Genomic DNA, 20,355 nt, shown 5'->3' with positions numbered 1-20,355 from the left:
ACAATAATCATTTAAATTATTTGAAAAAAATATTTGAGCGTTGTTAGAGATATGGACTTTATTTAAATCCCAAGAAATATTTCTTTTCTTTGAGTGAAGGAAAACTCCTTGGATTTATCGTATCCAAAGAAGGAATTCACATTGATCCTGATAGGATAAGAGAAATTTAAGAAATCTCTTTGACTCATAATAAAAAATCCATGCAATCTTTCCTAGGTCATATAAATTTTTTCAAAAGATTTGTCCCTGACTTTTCATGAATTGTTTTACCCTTCCAATTTATGATTAAATTTTTTAGCACCAATTTCTTTTTTTAGCTCCAATTTGCAGGGCGCTGAATTAAATTTTTCAGAGGTTGAAAAACATGCTTTCACTGTTTTCAAATCAATAAAACATTTCAAACCCTTTCTTCTCAAACCTCACACTAAGATAGTAGTCCCATTATTAGTAGTGAGAAATTTACTAATGCAAATAGAAGTAGGTGAGAATAGAGAAAATTGGGTAACAACACTACAAGAATATTACATTGAGAACAAACCAGCAAAAATTGTTAAAGGTCAAGGTTTATGTAGAATGCTAGTAGGAGCATCCAACTTACCAAAACTACAAGACTCAGGTGACGATATACAAATATGTGAGGTAAGCCTCAATGATACTAAATCTAAATATGTTCATATCATCTTTCACTTGAAAAATGGATATTCCACCTTGCAACTTAGTTACAAAAGAAAAAGGGCTTTGAGGATAAAATTTAAGAAATATGAAATCATCAAAGATATTTTGTTTAGGAAGAATTATGATTATGTTTTACTTAGATGCCTTGGAAAATCTAAGGTAGAAAAGGATTTATAGGAACTCCATGATGGACTAGCTGGTCGAGATTTTGGAGGAGACAAAACAACACATAAAATCCTTCATGCAGGCTATTATTGGCCAATCTTATTCAAATATGCACACGAATATGTAAGGAAATGTAAAATTTGTTAGACAACTGTTGGAAGGCAGATGAAGCCCACATTACCATTGTAGCTGGTCAAGATTTAACAACCATTTGAACAATGGGGACTGGAAATAATAGGTGAGATCATCCCTCACCCTTCAAAGCATCATAGATATACCCTTACAAAAACTGATTACTTCACAAAATGGGTGGAGGAAATTCCACTTAAGGTATCCAATTCTGAAAACATGATTTAATTCATTGACCGGTTTATTATCACTAGATTTGGTTAACCAACTTCACTCATGTTTGACAATGCATCTTATTTCACAAGAAATGCTATGACAAAATTTTCTCTTAAAAGAGGTTTTAAACTTAAATGTTCTGATAACTATTATGCACAAGGAAATGGTTCGGCTGAATCTACAAACAAAAATATCATAAGAATCATCAAACGAACCGTTGATGAAAGTAATAAAAACTGGCACAAATATTTAACATTTGCTCTATGGGAAAATCGAATAACATAGAAGGACTCAATAGGAACTTCTCCTTTTAATTTGGTCTATGGGAAAGAGGCTGTTCTCCCTAAAACTGTAGGAATTCCCTCTCTAGCCTTGATTGATTTTATTGAAGAAACACCTTATTCTTCTATGCAATTAAGACAATCGCAAATTCTCAAGCTTGAAGAAGAAAGGGACAAAGCCAAAATCATACATGCACATCATCAATAGTTAGTTAAGTATTCACTTGATGCAAATTCTTTAAGTATTAAATCCTTTTAGCTCAGAGACCTTGTACTGAAGTGGGATAAAGCACATGAGGAAAAAGGTAAGCATAACAAATTCCATAGAATGTGGCTTGGCCCACTTCAGATTACAGAACAAATTGGTCCATCAACCTTTTTATTGCAAGATTTATCAGGCAAGAGAGATTCTCTACCTGCTAATGGGTAGATTTTGAATAAATATTTTTCATAGAAGATAACCTCTTATATCCCTATACACTATTTCCTTTACTTTTTCTAGGAAAATAAAAGTTAAATAGCATTTAATTTTGGTCTTTCAATAATAATCTCTTTTATATTTTGACTTTTCGTTTGTATAAGTAGAGTTTGTTGAGAATATAATTTTCACATTGAAGCATAAGCTAAGTTCTATTTCTCTAAAACCTGCTTGTTTTCCACCAAAATGATTTTTCCTTTGCAAAACCTCAACTTTATAAAAATACCTTTGTTCTACCATCAGTCAAGAAAAGTATCTTTGACAAAGAAAATACTCTCTACAAATAAGAATCTTCAACTCTATAATTGTCATCCAGAAACTCTTAACGAGTCAATGATTTTCCCCATCTAGTAAATTCTTCTCTTTTTAGAGTGTAATTCTAAAATATACTTAAACTTAAAGGATAAGAGGTCTCATCAAGAGCCAACTTACCATGTTCATAGGGAAGTAATAAACTGGAATTACCAATACTGCATATCAAAAGAGGGTAATGGATTGAGATTATTTTAATAAAAAAGACAAGGGGTCTCATCACGAGGCAGCTTGTTTAGTTGACTTACAACCGGTGAATGCCATTGTCAATTTTGGCCACCAAACCAAGGAAATGACCTTTAAGTAGAAAATATGAAAATTTTTAAAAGAAAAAATAAATTGTTTAGAAAAGAAAGAAAAAAAATGTAAGTTTATGAATCTGAATTTATCTCTAAAAATTGCACTCTTATCTAGATGGGATACTGAATCACTGTTGATTAATAGGTAATCTGCAAGAGCACCCTTCTCTATCTACATGTGAAAAGTGAGTATATCTAAAAGCTAATCTGCAAGAGCACCTTGTTCTATCTTTAAAACAAAGTAAAGAATGAAGTATGTTATGAAACTAGCTCACAAAAAGATAGAAAAGATAGATCAATGCCTTAGAATTCAGCCTCTTCGAGGGGGAAACCTCCTTTATATTACACAAATGAATGATTCCTTGATGATTCAAATGACAAAACCTCCTTTCTATATATAATAATCTAAAGAGACGCAATATAACCCAGCTGAGCTAGCAATAATAATATAAAGCCACAAAAATAACAATAGAGGGATTCTATGGGGCACAGTAATAACAATATGGGGACAATAGGGGCACAACAATATTAATAAGGGATACAACTACAATAGTAATGGTGTAATCACTAGTATTGTAGGGACCTAACATGCCCCTCTCCTTCAAAAAGGTGTTGTCCTCAACGCTTGAGTAGTTCTAGATGCTTCTGTATAAAATTCTCATCCTCCCATGTGGAATTTTCAGTGGACAAGTTCTTCCACTTGATGAGATACTCCGAAATTGATCGATTTCGTAGCTATCGAGTTCTTGTTTCTATGACTGCTTCTAGTTCCAATATAATTTTTCCTTCCTCGTCAAGTTCTGGCAATATTGTTTGAGCTGGGAGCTTGTCACTGATAACCTTCTTTAAACATGATACATGGAAAACTAGGTGCACTTGAGAAGCTGCAGGAAGCTCCAATTTGTATGCCATAGTACCAATATTTTGCAACACCTTGTACGAACCATAATACTTCGGTGGTAATTTATTTTCCTTCTTAGCTTGCTTGAGGGACATTTGTTTATATGGTTGTAGTCGTAGGAATACCCAATCACCTACATAAAAAATTCTTTCGTTGTGATGCTGATCTGCTTGTTGTCTCATTCTATTCTATGCCAACACGAGGTTGTCCTTTAAGAGTTGGATGACTTGTTTTTGATGCTCGATGTGATATTCCACTGCTTGAACCTTAGTATTTTCCCTCAAATATGGTGTGATGGATGGTGGCTGATATCCATAAAGTGCCATAAATGGGGTCATTTTTGTTGCTGTATGGAAGTGTTATATCACCATTCAACCAGAAGCAACCATTTGGCCCATTATGTTTTTTTATCAGATACAAAGAAACAAAGATATCCTTCAAAACATTTGTTTACTATCTCAGTTTGCCCATCAGATTGAGGATGATAAGATGAGCTATGAGCTAACTGAGTGCCGAGACAAGAAAATAATTCTGTCCAAAAATTTCGAGTGAAAATGGGGTCTCTGTCACTTACAATAATCTTTGTATTTCCATGTAGCTTTTGAATTGTTTCCATAAATGCAGTAGAAACTATACTGGCTTAAAATGGATGTGATAATGCACAAAAGTGTGCATACTTGGTAAGTCCGTCAACTACCACCATGATGACACTCTTACCCTCAGACTTGGGTAAGCCTGTGATAAAATCCATTGAAAACTCCTCCCAACTTTGGCTTGGAATGGATAAAGGTTGTAATAGACCTAGGGTCTTAATTGTTTCAACTTTATTTTGTTGGAAAACCAAACATTTTGCCACAAACCTTTGAATATCTGATTTAAGGCCATCCCAAAAAAATTCCTTCTTAACCCTGTGATAAGTTTTTAAAAATCTTGAGTGCCCTCCTAAGGGAGAAGTGTGCAATTCCATAAGAATATTTTGTTTGAGTTGGGAATTCTTATAGAGGTATAAGCGATCTTTGTACCATAATGAATCATTTTGCCAGCTAAATATATCAGATGTATTATAATCTTGTTATAGCTTTCGAATAAGTGCCCACACTTCTTCTTCATTCTTCCATTCCTCCCTTGCTTTTTTTATCCAATCTAGTTGGATAATAGAAATGGCACACAACAATGCTTCCACATCCTCATGTTTTCTTGAGAGTGCATCTGCCACCACATTTTGCTTCCCTTTTTTGTAGATGATTTCAAAGACATAACCCAACATCTTTGTGACCCACTTTTGTTGCTCTTCAGAGGATAATCTTTGTTCTAAAAAGTATTTAAGGCTATCATGATCCCTTTTTACCTTGAAGTGTCTTCCCATTAGGTAGGGTCACCATTTCTTAAGTGCATGTAGTATTTCCAACATTTCATTCTTGTAAATAGCTTTGTGTAAAAACTTTCCCTTGATTGGATGACTTTCAAAAGCAATGGGTCTTTCATCTTACATTAAAACAACACCAATTCCATTTCCTAAAGCATCACATTCCACAATAAAGGTTTTTGTGAAGTTCGGTGTAGCTAAGACCGGTGCTTGGCACATTGCCTCTTTAAGATGTTTGAAGGCCTTTGTTGCTTCTGGAGTCCATGAAAATGCATCTTTCTTCAATAATGTTGTTAGAGGTGCTACTATTCTACCATAATTCTTAAAAAACATGCGATAATACCCTGTCAACCCGAGAAATCCTCGCAGATGCTTTATGGATGTGGGGATTTTTCATTCCTTAATGGCTTTAATCTTGCTAGGGTCTACCTTAACTCCTTCATGAGATACAATATGACCCAGATATTCCACCTCTTGTACTCCAAAGAAACATTTGGATCTTTCTGTGTATAATTATTTCTCCTTCAATAGTTTTAGCACCCTATCAACATGTTCAACATGATCCTTCCAAGACTTGTTGTAGATTAGTATATCATCAAAAAATACTAACACAAATTTTCTAAGGAAAGGTTTGAAAATGGAATTCATCAAACCTTGAAATGTAGAAGGTGTATTGGTAAGGCCAAAAGGCATGACCAAAAATTCATAATGACCCTCATGAGTTCTAAATGTTGTTTCCAGAATGTCTTTAGTCTTCATTCTGATTTGATGATATCCTGAATGAAGATCCAACTTGGTGAAGTAAATTGATCCATGCAACTCACCGAGTAATTCATCAATGACAGGAATGGGAAACTTATCTTTAATAGTGAGCTTGTTGAGCTCCCTATAATCTGGACACATGCACCATGATCCATCCTTATTGTGCACCAATACTACTGGAGCAGAGAAAGAACTTTGACTAGGTTGAATTATACCAACCTCTAGCATTTCTGCAACCATACGTTCAATTTCACTCTTTTGGGCATAGGGATATCTATACGACCTGATGTTTGGAGGAACACTTCCTGGAATCAGATAAATAAAATGATCGTGATCATGAATAGGTGGGAGAGCTTTGAGAGTCTAAAATACCTTGGAATGATTGTCCAAGACTTTTTGGAGATCTGGAGAAATAGATGATTTCAATGTGGAAACATCTAGTGAACATAATTTTGCAATTAGACCTGTTTGTTCCTTTTTTAGAAGCTTTGTCATTCTGTTAGAGCTGATTATATTTCCCGATTTCCCTGTAATACCCCTTAATTCAACTTCCTTTCCTTCCACAGAAAATTTCATGAAAGGTTCTTGAAATTTAAAAGCTATTGTACCCAAGGATTGTAGCCATTGGACTCCTAGTACAACATCAGCACCTCCCATTGGAATGGAAGGCATTTGGCTAGTCAATACATATTCTCCCATGGATAGCTTGATATTATGGCACTTTCCAGAGCAATTTATTGTTCCTCCATTTGTAACCATCACTTGACACTCTGGTGCTAGATATAGGAACCAATTCAATTCTTTTGCTACTTACAATGAATAAAATTGTGGGTACTTCCTGAATCAATCAACACTATTACCTTTTTATTCTTTATTTTTCCTTCTATCTTGATGGTTTGAGGAGTGGTAATTCCTGCCAATGAATTATAGGATATGGTCAGAATCATTTCTTCTTTATCAAGGCTTTGTTCCTGGAGTATATCCTCTTCTTTTGACCTTTCTTGCTCCTTTTCTTCTTCCTCTTCACAATCTATGTAGAATAATTTTTCTCAGCACACTTATGACCTTTAGTGTATTTGCTATCACAACTATAACAAAGCCCTTTTTATCTTTTTTCTTCCAATTTTTGTGGTGTCAAGCTTATAGGTTTTGGAAGACTACAGGAAACAACACTTCTGTCTTTATAGTTGTGAGTGGTATGCTTCCTAGTTGCCAAAATTTTGCTTTCCATTTTTCTTGCTAACCTTAATGCCTTCTCTAATGAATCAAGTTCCAAATGGTGAAAATCATCTTCGATATTATCCTTTAATGTCCCTATGAACACATCAATCCTATGCTTCTCTGGAATATTTTTTACCCTTATGTTCAATTTTTGGAACTCCTCAATGTGCTCCATTTTGAACCCTTTTGTTTGAGACTTATCAATTGGCTAAAAAAAGTGTTGCTTTTTGTATCCTCATAATGTGCTGTCAATTCTTCCGTAAAAATTGCCCAACTGATAATTTGTTTACGAGAGTAAATCCATTGATACCATACAAACTGATTTGGTTCCAAATATAAAGTTGCAATACGTACCTTTTGTGTGTTTTGCGCATTATTGAGATCGAAAAATTGCTTCATCTGTAATATCCATGTTACGGGATCCTTGCCATCAAACTTCCTCATATCGGTTTTTGGAATATGGTGGTTCTTCAATCCAACATTAGATTCTATGAAATGATGATTAACATTTATTTTGTTCACATCATGAGTTTTCTTTACTACCCTTTCACCATTAGTAAGTATTTCTTGTAGAAAAATTGTCAAATATGTCTTCAAATCATCCATGTCTGTCTTCAAATATTTCTTCAAATCTATCTTCAAATCTATCTTCAAATCATCCATCTTAGCTTCCACACCATTCCTCTCAGCTTCTACACCCTTTATCTTAGATTCCACACCATTTATCTTAGCTTCCGTTAGCTTTTGTGAGAGTGACATTTGTTGAACTTGGTCTTGTAATTTTGATATATCATGTAGTATTTCTTCCTCTTCTTCATGAGTCATGCTAGAGCATTCAGGTTTCTTACTAGGTGTTTGCATTTTCTCTCCTCAGGGCATCAGTTACCAATAATAATTCTCTACTATGCCCTTTGAATTCCTTCAAAATAATTTTTCAAACCAAGCTTAAGCAAAAATTTAAAAAAATCTACGCACCTTTTTTCACTTTGTAGGAGCTTGATATTGCCTTTGATGTATCTCTGTAATTTTGGATCATCCAATTCTAAAATTGTGACCTGAAATAGCCCACTATGTCCTCTTTCCAATTCCACCAGTGTGATCCAAATTGGACTCTCCAAAGAAGAGTTACACCAAATCTCTCACAGTGACCTGATTATAGACTAGTTCAGTAGAGTGAACTTGAACGACATGCCACGTATCCCTCTTTCAACCTATGGCTTTGAAAAATATCTACAAGAAACTAAAGTCCGTCATCTTTCTATAACTTCTTACTAAATTTCAATCCGATGCTCAGATAGAAATTTATGATGATTTTCCCCAGGTCACCTGTTTGGAATGTAATTCAGGAGTTTGCAAAAAGACCAACTTTCTCAGATCATATCTTTGCAAATGTAGCGCGAAAAGCTCTAAAATTTGGACCCAAGGTTTAGTGCTATTTCATGTCAAATGCATTATTTTTTTGCTTCTGAAACATCGCAGAAAAAAGTTATAGAGAAAATGCCATGATGACATATTTGGAGCAGCAAAACCCTAGAATCCAAAGCTTTGATACCAAATGTTATGAAACCAACTCACAAAAATATAAAAAAGATAAATCAACGCCTTAGAATTCAGCCTCTTTGAGGGGGAAACCTCCTTTACATTACACAAATGAATGATTCCCTGATGATTCAAATGAAAAAACCTCCTTTCTATATATAGGAGTCTAAGGAGTCACAATATAACCCAGCTGACCTAACAATAATAATATAAAGCCACAAAAATAACAATAGAGGGATTCTATGGGGCACAGCAATAACAATATGGGGACAATAGGGGCACAACAATACTAATAAGGGATCAACTACACTAGTAATGGGGTAATCACTAGTATTGTAGGGACCTAACAATGTAGACAAATGAATTTTCATTTTGAATAGGATAATCAAATGGATGATAATTATGTGGATTTTTTTTTCTTATTCAGAGAAATGTTACTTATCTTATATTTCATGTATTTCCTATTTTATGAACTACCTTTATTTTTGAAGTTTTAGAAGGTTCATAAAACTATCAGAGATAATTGGTTCTTCTAGTGAATCATCAATTGTTGTGCTATTCAACAACCCCCCCATTTATTGATTTAATAGTTAATATTCTATTAAAAGATGGGGACCCTTTATAAAAAAATCTCCAAGAAAAATTTAGCACTTAGCCACTTTCTTTTAAATTTTTGGAAATAAATCAAAACATCAAGTCAAAGCCCTTTAAAACTAACAATTTTCACTTTTTTTGCATATCATTGGACCAAGTGTGTCAAAGGTTAATTAACAACAAAAATCTGTGAATTACGATAGAAGCGATCACTGTATTTAACTTAGGATATCATTAGACTTTTCATTCAAATCTAAGACTTAAAGTATTCATTATAAAATGAAGTTCTTATCACAATCGCATATCGGCTTTCAAAAAACACACAATTCACAAATCTTGTCATAATATGTGAAATGCGATATTGCAGTAGAGTGAGTCAATAGTTATCACATCACAAGAATTTTACTTAAAAGCCAATCTTATGAACTGCAAGAGTTTTGCGAAGTGCGATAGAACCCGAACCTAATAAAAGTAAATCTTATAAACTATAAGTTAAGTCTGGAACTTAGTAAAAACCACTTTTTGAAGTGATTTTTCATATTGGGTGCGGGATCCCCAAGGAAAGTTTTGGGGCGTAAAGCCCATATTTTGACCAAATCTAATGTAAATACTTTGCGTTTTGTGGTTGCATAGCGTGAAAATTGTAAATGATTCATTGGGTTGTTTGTCCTCATTTTTGTAATGTAATGTCGGCTTTAGAAATCTACCCATGGTCCGCGGACCATGGGATTGTACAAATAGAGTGAGGCTATAAGTTGTAAATAAGGAATGATAGACATGAATGAATGATGAATAATTAAGTCTTATCTAAGTGTTGATTCGAGTCTTTGGGTCGTATAGTAGGAGAAGGCTCTGCAGCTAGGTGCACAGAGGCCTAGTAGTCCGCAGCTGAGTGTGCAGACCACTGCAGCAGAGTGCGTAGGGCGAGTCAAGTTTGTAACCTTTGGAGAAGTAATAAAGACAAGTTGTACATCATTTCTATGTATATTTTTCCTATTTTGTGCATTGAATGCATCAGATATAAATTGTATTTCTATTGTTTATATGATGCATTAACTTACATGAATGTGTTGATAAAGCGAATATAAGATAAACTATTTGTTTACACGAAGATAACTAACTATTATTAGAAGATAAGTAAGATATATAGTGTAACTTGGGAAAATAGCGTAGATCACCGCTAGGGAAGCGTGAAATCACCTGAGCCCCTGGTTAGGGTTGCGCGAAGGCAATTATAATAGATCACGAAGGTCCCGTAGGTCGAGATAGCGTGGGAAGTAACTTGTGCAAAGGTATTCACAGTTGGACTAAACTAACCCCTTAGACATCTCAAGGGTGCAGAAAACTTGGTTCCAGCATCCCCCCATACTGCTTTGGGTGAGACCTCAGTTTGCACTCCACGGATTATTGTCGAAAGGGCCAGTAGTACAAGGATTTATTTTGCTAATTAACTCTGAACCTAGGTCAGGCCCCCTCAAACCAACAAATGGTTCCATTGCTAGGACCAAAATATGCATAGAGATGTCTGATGTCGTATCATTGGAATCGAACTAAGAATGAAATTGAAGGTTTCTTGGACAGGAGAATTCATGAGTTTGTGGCACAGGAGAGCAGGAATCCATGACTACCAAAGGAAGAATGTTAGATTTCTACCTGTACATAGAGATCCATGAAATCTTCTTCGCATCTTTCCCTACTGAGATGTACGAGTGAATCACGAAGCTAGAAAATAGCCAAGCGAGGTGGAAATTCAACAATCTTATTCTGTGGACCCCAAAGTTAGTGTGCATATTGGAAGCATCAAAAGATAAGATCATGGATGCTCTTGATCACTGGCTCAATTTGATTATAGGAGGATTCATTACTGAGGTCGTGGTATATACTTCATTTAGCTATAGCAAGGCAGAGTGATGCTTCCTCAAAGGACTGCTAGGTAAGCACGTAAAGTCTCTGAATACTTGGATTAAAATGCTATTATGTGAAAAGATGGTTATGCAATTACCTTAATGTCTGGAGCTACCCAAAGTGGAAAAACCTACAGAAACGAAAGAAGTAAGGGACCAGAGAATAGCCCATTGATTTCACCTTCGTGAGGGGATGAGGAAGAGCTCGTGAAGGCCTCGTTGTGAAGTGCAATCCATTTGACAAGGCAAAGGATTCTGTGCATACCACCCCCACCCACACCACCAGCAGCTTCACTACCTTCACCTCCATATTCACTCATACCACCTCCGCCACCACCGGGAGTCTACATGGCAAGCGTGATAAAACTCTCTGTGTTCAAGGGAGTAGGAAATGATGATCTAGACCAGTTTTGGTTCGTGATAAGATCTGTATGGGATGCGTAGGGAGTTACAGATGACATTATAAAGAAAAAACCATAGGTTAGATCCCTGCAGGACCACATGTTGACCGGGTATATTAAGAATTTTAATGATAATCCAAATGTGGGGATCGCAGATATCCAAACTACGTTAAATAATGAATTTAGCAGGCCGAAGTCAGAAGCACAGTCGATCGTTGGGTTCAAAGAGATCACAATTCTACTGGGTAAGACTCCTTGGGAGTTGTATCAGAGCCTGAAGTGCACAATTCACAAAGCTAATATGACTTTGACGGATGGAGAACATCGCGAATGGTTTGTAGCATCGCTAATGCCGCATTTGAGGAATGCGTTGTCGCAGCAGAGGTTAACGAATCAAGCAAAGGCCTTGGAGATCACAATGAGGCTGCATGAGACCCAATTATAGGATCCTAATTTGGGAGTTCAATAGATCCACGTGCAGTTGAAAAACTTATGCCTCGAAATGCAGAATCTGAAACAGGACAGGACAACTTGACCAGAAATGCACAGAGAGATATGGTACATTAAATGTAAGGGTTAGGGTCATGATAAGCACCATTGCCTAGTGTTCACGAATTATCTTGTGGGAGGAGGACTAATGCCATTAATGATGGAAGCACAAGTAAGACCTAGCACAACACATGCTTTGTGGTGCGTGATTTGTCAAATAAGAGGAAAGCATGCGATGGACAACTGCCATTTATTATAGAAGTACATGCAGAATTTGCAATAGTTGTTCTGTAATTTTTGTAGATTGGTTGGACATGATGGGTGCACTTATAGAAGCTATGAGTTGAGGATGGATAAAACTCACACCTATAGAGTTCAGGCCGAAACACGACCCGTAGACCGGAAGGCATTAGTGGCGTGAACCGAACTTTAGCAGTGCAGATGAGGCTGAGGTGGAGGAGGACCTAGAAGAGGTCACAGACACCTGATATTCTATAATTTTTGAAGGCCAGGACATTATTCCCATGATTGTAGGAACCCAACATGTCCATCATGCCTGTATTGTACCTTGTTTGATCATGAGACTGAATATTGTCCTACGCTGATAGCTAGGAGATGTGACAAGGGAGCACTACCACCTCCCATGACTCAGAACCTCCAGATGATGAGGTCTGAGCCATGCGAGGAAGATATGAATGTCAATATTGTGCTCCAAAGTGGAATTACAACACGAGATGATAAAGGGAAATAGCTCGAAGATAACACTTGGGTTTGCAAGAGTTTGATTTGGAGCGGGCTAAGGAAATCTTCATGGAAGATAAGAAGATCTTTGCTGGTGCCTCCACTTCAAGAAGCAAAGATAGACCGGAGCCGGAAATGGACCCATATATGCTTACAACATTCTTGGAAACATGCATGAAGCTACTGTGCGATGGTAAGGCTGTAAAGGGACTACAGCAACTCATTAACAAATGCGTTGGGATCGTGCTAGGAGAACCATGCATAGTCCAAAATATTGGAAAACATAAGACAAGGATGGGGAGAGAAATGAGGCTCACCATGCAGATTGGAGATTGTGAGATGGACCAAGTAATTCTAGATTTAGGATCGGACGTGAACGTTCTGTGAAAGAAGACATGGGATCACATGGGGAGGCCTACGGTGCAGTGGTCTCATATTCAACTGTGAATGGTGAACCAACAAAAGATAATACCTATGGGAGGATTGCAAGGAATCACCATGGATATTGAGAGAGTGAGCACGCTAGCAGACTTTCAGGTGATAGATATTGTTGATGACAGCAATCCCTACCCCGCACTCTTAGGAATTGATTGGGCCACTTACATGAATGGAGTGATTAATTTGAAGAAGTGCAAGATGATTTTTTTGAAGAAGTCTCTGCGCGTAGTTATACCCTTAGACCCTACTGAGGGATCACGCTACACCAAGCCAGTGCATGACTATGAAAGCGACGATGATTTGGACGCATCTACAAGATAACCGTGTGAGAGCAAGACTGGGTAAATGCCACCGCAGATGGAGGAATATCATGGGAGCACGAAAGCTCCTACACACCTCCGATTCAAATGAGGAGATAGAATGATGGCAGAACCAATTACACGAGGTAACCACACTTAATTTTAAGATGATGACAAGGTCACTATGGGGAGTATTAACAAAAGTGAGAGATCTCCCTACTTATGATGGATTAGGTGAGTAGATGCTTTATTGGATAGATTTGAAAGGGAGGTGCTGGAAAAGAAACATTTCCAGGCCTTGAATTGGGTACTGCGTGCTACGCCTGCAAGGTGGTGGGGTACGCACAAAGGAAGCTTTGAAGACTGGCATGCATGTAGAAAAATGTTGTGCTCAGGTTTTGGGAAACCTATAGTGCTATTGGTGGATAATACAATGGACGAGATGGTCTGCATGCACATTTGTCCAGGTGGGTATAGGCATATGGTAAAAAACCTACACGGATACACATGAACTGCGTGTTTGGAAATACGGACAATAAGCATGTGTTTGGGGGAGAATGTGTAAATGGTTCCTCAAGTTGGAATGACAGAGTGAGGAGAGAACAAATGCGCAAAAGGTTATCCACACAGAAGAATTTAACGAGGTGTGCGGAGCGTTCAACAAGGTATATAATGTGAAATGAAGTGATTGGGACTTGTGCGTAACAATAGTTTTATGGGCTTATAGGACAACGTGCAAGAAATTGATGGAATAGACACCTTCTAGGCTGACCTATGGAGCGAACAATGTAATACCGATATGGTATATCATGCCTAGTCTGCGCATAGCAGTGCGCCCAGATATGGTGGTTCACTGAGTGTTGGAAGAAGGGATCACGCAGTTAGAAGAGCTCGAAGAAGAATTATGTGGACCTGATGAAGAGATCCAGCAGGGCATCTTAGGCTCGAAGAACTCATGAATGAAAGAGTTTGGTTGCGGGAGAAAAGTGCCATGGCGGAAGAAGAATTCAAGAAGCTTAAGGAAGGAATAAACAAGGATTTTCTTGATAAGAAAATTGTTGTGATAAAACAATATGCGCATGATTACGTTGACGAATTTGGGGACTACCGTCGAGTGTTGATCAATTTAATGCCTTGGATTGAACCATATGTTACTAAGGGGATCATAGGTGGTGGCACTATGTAGATGGTAAAGTGCACGATGTAGATAGTAAAGTTAAAAGGAGGACTTTTGCCACGAGAAGTAAGCGATAGTCAGTTGAATCCATATACGGGTGGCCCAGCTATCTTACTATCCCACCGAAGAACAGTCTTAGCATTGCAGGTAGCAGAAAGGAGGCGTGGTACTATAAATAGATGTAAGGAAGTAGTTTAGATACAACAATCTCTAAACAACGCCTGCAGGAGGTACAACGGGCAACTGCTCAGTGCATTATTGACCTTGCAGTGGTCCGAGCAGAGTTGCGAGGTCTTCATGTGAAGATCTCTACACTGACAAAGTGACTCGAGGGTGAGTCATGATATTTGTGTTGGAGGCCTGTTGGGCGCAGGATCCCACAAGGCATGTTTTGGGGCATAAAGCCCAAATTTTGACCAAATCCGATGTAAAGACTATGTGTTTTATGGGCACTGAGTGTGAAGATTGTAAATGAGTCATAGGGTTGTACGCCCTCATTTTTTAATGTAATGTCGGCTTTAGCAATCTACCCATGGTCTGCGGACCATGGGATTGTATTAATAGAGTGAGGATCTAAGTTGTAAATAAGGAATGATAGACATGAATGAATGTTGAAGAATTGAGTCTTATCTAAGCTTCGAGTTGTGTCTTTGGGTCCTAGAGTAGGAGAAGGCTCCGCAGTTGAGTGCGCAGAGGCCTAGTACTCCACAGCTGAGTGTGCAGACCCCTATAGCTGAGTGCGTAGGGCAAGTCGAGTCTATTAGCTTTGGAGAAGTAATAAAGAGAAGTTTTACATCATTTCTATATATCTTTTTCCTATTTTGTGCATTGAATGTAACGGATATAAATTGCATTTCTATTGTTTATATGATGTGCGAACTTACATGAATGTGTTGATAAAGTGAATATAAGATAAACTATCTATTTACATGAAGATAACTAACTGTTATATGAACATAATTAAGATACACGGAGTAACTTGCAGAAGTAGCGCAGATCACTGATAGGGTAATGCAAAATCACCTCAGCCCTTGGTTAGGGCTGCGGGAAGGTGATTATAATATATCTTGAAGGTCTTGTAGATCAGGACAGTGCACGAAGTAGCCTCTATGAAGGTATTCACAGTTGGAATAAACCAACCCCTCTGACATCTCAATGGTGTAGAAACTTGGTTCCACCATACCCCCATACTACTTTGGGTGAGACCTCAGTCCCCACTCCGCGGGCTATTGCTGAAATGGCCAGTAGTACAGGGATTTGTTTGGATAGTTAACTCCGAACTTGGGTCAGGCCCCCTCAAGCCAAAATTTCATTTAGGCAAAGTATGCTCTAAGTGATAAAGAATATGCCACTCATCTCGTATCCCGCAGAATTCTAAACAATTATGGAAAAACACACAACAAAAATATGATAGTGCGATTTGCGATATTGTGATAATCTTATCACAATCACAAAATCAACATTTTTGCAGTTTAAACTCGCCACCTTAAAGTTTGTCCCTTCCTGTTTTCAATGCTACAGTTTAATGAGCAATAAAGGAAATGATAAGATACCTCACTGGATATTTAATAAGTTTAATGGAATTTATGTTAAATAGAAACTCAACGTGATACAATATATTTTCATCTACATTTTGAATAAAATCTCCTTTCTTGTCACATTTTGAGGTTAATTGTATCATTTAATTCTCACTGTCATTCTCACTTGTGTTTATCCAATAACTTCCATTTTCTCCATTTTAGGAACCCTCCACAGAAAACATTGTCAGAAAGAATGGCAAAGAAGGGAAAGGCGAGTGCATCTGAGAAGTTAGACATGGTGCCGCTTTTCTTTGATACCACATATAGCAGGGATGGAGGAACCATGACATGGGAGGTCATGTATAACTTATTAGAAGAAGATAAACTAGGCCACTGGTAAAAAAGGCCACGACTGATGCTCAGGAGTCATCTAACGCCTCCTATTTCTAAACAGCATGTTCATTCTTACACGAACAACTACGAGACCAAAGATAATACCATACACAGATATGGTCAAATGGGTAATTGATGAGGTATACATCTTAGACAGAACCTTCAAGAATAAAAGGCAATAGGTCATCAGGTCTTTCTCACCAGATAGCCTACAACTAATGTACCATTTACCAGAGCCTCAAAAGGTCTACAGCAAATAGTTCCTTCAGAAATTTCCATAATAAAACAAGGACCCGTCAGACTTTATGCAGACTTAGAGATCAAGCGGAGGCAAACTGAAACGAGATAAAACTGGTATGTACTCAATGGCATCCATTTCTCCCCCTCATAATTTTGTAGAAAAAATGATATGCAGGTTATTCGATGGACCCGATAGCACCAAATTTTCCATAGAATGGCTCTCATTAATAGATGCAGAAGTTAATGAAATGATTATGAACTGGGCTCAATTTTTATCAAACAATTTGGCAAAGACCATTGTGGAATATAGAAGGAAAACATGTCATTCTTTAAGTATTTTTCCCCCTTTCTTTATGAGTTCTTTTGTTATCGATGGAATTTGTTTTAGTTCTCAGTTTTTGAATATGGGATGGAAATGGACTATACAAAACCCGCTTCCCATCCACATACACCATAAATTTTTTTGGGAATATTAATTCCACCCCCATTTTTATAAAATATTTCAAGGTGTTATGTTGCCTATTCATAAAGAAGTTTTTGATAAAACAACCCCTAGGTTTTCTCAAGAGTCCAAAGTAGATATCTTGCCAGTAGACAGATGCCTTGAGGAAGAGACATTCACCTAAATTAGAGTTTTTTGGAGCATTGCTTCTTTACATGTCCTCCCATATCATGTCCCTGACAAACTTTTGGCCAGAGAAATAGCCTACCAAACTACATGAGAAGGTGGCTTAACCAGAGGACTAAAAGAGGAGAAGAAAGCCATTTGGTCGACCTTCCCATTACAATGTGGTGCCTTTGTACTACATGATTATGGATATGCATTAAAGGAAGCAGAGATTATTATGTCTCTGAAATTAGCTATATTTCCAGAAAGACAATATGACCCAAATGACACTATTAAGGATTTACTACTATGGTAAAAGTCAAACAATTCACCCATGAAGAGGATGCCTTTGATGACCTCTTTCTACAAGTAGAAACACATTCAAAAGCTCTACATATGGCATCACTACTTTTGACCCGGGAAGATATTAATTATTTCCATGTCTACAGAAATAAGAGACTCTCAAAGGTCCCATTGGACCTATTGTAGATTGAACCAATAAGAGATCCAACTCCTAGCATAAGCTTGGAGGGATGTTCCAAAGAAAATTCTGAAGAAGAAATCCTAGAAAAGTCGACTCATGAGTCAGAGTACTCAAAGTGAAAATCTCAAAATGGTGGAGGAAACACAAATAAAGAGTCTAAGAAAGATACAACTGAAAGTATAGAGGAGATGGTCGAGTATGCCTTGGCAAAGAAAAAGGCAGAAGTTGGTTCTACTTCAACTCAGTCAAGAAAAAGCTCGAATCAATGACCTAGAACAAGAATGGTAGAAGCTCAATAAAAAGCTACATACATACACAAATCTTGAGCAAACATATGAACTACTAACTCCCAAGAAAACCCAGCATAAAGAAAATCCAGAAACTATAGGGTAAGGAGCTACAGGTACCCAAGATATTGAGGTTATTCTTGATATTCCTACTTTCGAAATTGTCTTCAGAATTGAGGAAATACCTCCATTAGATATATTCTACAATTGTACCCACAAGTTTGTTGATGAGCTTCAGTATTGCAACAAGAAGGCTGCAACTCCCAAGGCTACCGAATTTAATTATCAACCCAGGGTTCGTACAAAATTAGAAGGTATTGGTACAATATGTGCAACATACAATGTTTCCTTCCTTTGTTGTCATGATATAATGGAGTGCATGTATTCAAGTCAAATCCTAAACTAATTCCAAAAAATGAAATGTTCGAAATGGAACCTTAACCTATTGCAAGAAAGAAAGTACAAGGAAAGAAACCTATTATAATTGTATAATGATCATGAACTAAATGTAAAAGAAACCTATATTAACACTATTTATCACATGTGATGATTTAAACTAACTGAGCATGAAATATTATCTAGAGAGTACTAAGTTTTGTGTGCATGTGTAAATATGAAAGAACTCATTTTTAAAATCTTTTTTCTTTATAAATGCAAATGTTAATCTTTCCTTGATCTTTGGCAGGGGAGACAAGTGCAGAGCAAGAGGGTTAGAATGGTATTGATGTCATGGAGGTCAAGTAGAGGCCTAATCCTAGCTTTAATGATGATTTTTCTCAATTCAAGCTCAAAACAGGCTTTCCTATAGGATGCTACAGTGATTTCCTACAGGATCCCCTGATTTACTACAGGATGTTACAGATTTACTATACGAAATTATAATTCATTGAATTACCAAGAAAATAAAATCCAAATTGTGTGGGAAATTTTTTTTTATTAACTAGGATGTATTAGGTCCCCATTCCAAGTGGAATCACTCAAAAATATCTTTGTTAACCGATGCTAAAAAATAGAAAAACATTACTAGTTGAAAATCTAGAAATTCGAGAACCAGTGAACTAGTAAATCTAACAAATTCCTAACCTAATCAAGTTCAAATGGAATGGGGTGATTTTTGTTATGAACTATAATTCTTTTTTGATCTAATGCAAGTGTAGCCAACTCTATTGAAGCTTGTTAGCATTCTCTAAAAAATAGCATAAATTTATTGTTCTTTGCCACAAAGGAGTTCCAGAAATCTAGATTTGGGAACAAGAAAGCTAATCCATGTAGCTCAATGGTAACTATGACCTTCCAAATATTTCCCAAGGATGAAATGATGTTTTTGATCCTACAAAATAACTTACATTAACCATTTAACTCAATCCTACAACAAGATATCATTAATACTAAATGCAGAAGTAGAAAGAAATAAAAGCAAGAGATGAATTTGAATAAGCAGTGAAAAGAAGGAAAGAAAACAATGAAAAAGGCTCTGAGGCTCCTGGGATGGCCAATCACAAGGAAAATCAGATACCTATAGAGGAAAATAAGATTTAGAATGTGAACATGACACCAATCTTGATTATTTCATCAATACAATTACATCCTTGCAAGAAACTGCAGTGGAGCTGCAAAAATATGAGTTCTCTCTGAAAGAACACTAATGAAAATCTGTCTCTAGAGGAAAATTCGACTTCGTGCTTATAAAAAATTATTAGGAATCATTCCCCATGAATGGAGGGAGGTTTCCCAACAAAATCCCTTGATTGGTGAATCTAGTCCCCAATACTAGGAATTTGCATTAAATGGCAAAGAACACATTAGTAGATTTTCTCAATCATTGGAGTTCCACAATCTGTGCCACAAATCCATAATATCTTATTGATTTATTATTTATTAGTGATCCTCTTGTAGTAGGGAGAAATTCCCTAAATTATCTCCTCCTCCAAATCTTCATAATCTTCCCAATATTCTCATAATATTCCACAAAAATAAATAATATTAGGCACAAATATCCAATTATTTATAAACCTTCCTAATGAATATATTAAAGTAAAAAATAAATTATCTAATGCAGAAAGAGAGGTTTAATGTGTTGAAGGATGGTCATAGGCCTTAAATTGTTGTTTAATTTAGAGGTATCAGCCCTAATTTATGTCTAATTTAGAGGCTCATCATAACACCTGTTGAAAGTGTTTCTCATCCTCTAAGGAAAATAGTGACCTCATTGTGCCTCATTCATGGCCCTGGTGGTCTCTCTCTTATGCATTAAGAATCTTGGTTGTAAGTTCTGCAAGGACAAGCCCAAAAACATATCTGTGAAAAGAAAAACCTATGGAGGAGAACAAGACTTAGAAGCTGAACATGATGTTGGGTAAAATTAATTGCTTAATAAATGAATAAAACAACTAATCTCCTAGACATTACTTATCAACTTGAGGAGCATCTTTTTATT

This window comes from Pinus tabuliformis, chromosome 2_1 (assembly GCF_031772625.1).
Source record: "Pinus tabuliformis cultivar Carrire ecotype Pingquan chromosome 2_1, CPIR1, whole genome shotgun sequence".
Classification (NCBI taxonomy): domain Eukaryota; kingdom Viridiplantae; phylum Streptophyta; class Pinopsida; order Pinales; family Pinaceae; genus Pinus; species Pinus tabuliformis.
Note: the sequence above shows the minus strand (reverse complement) of the source record.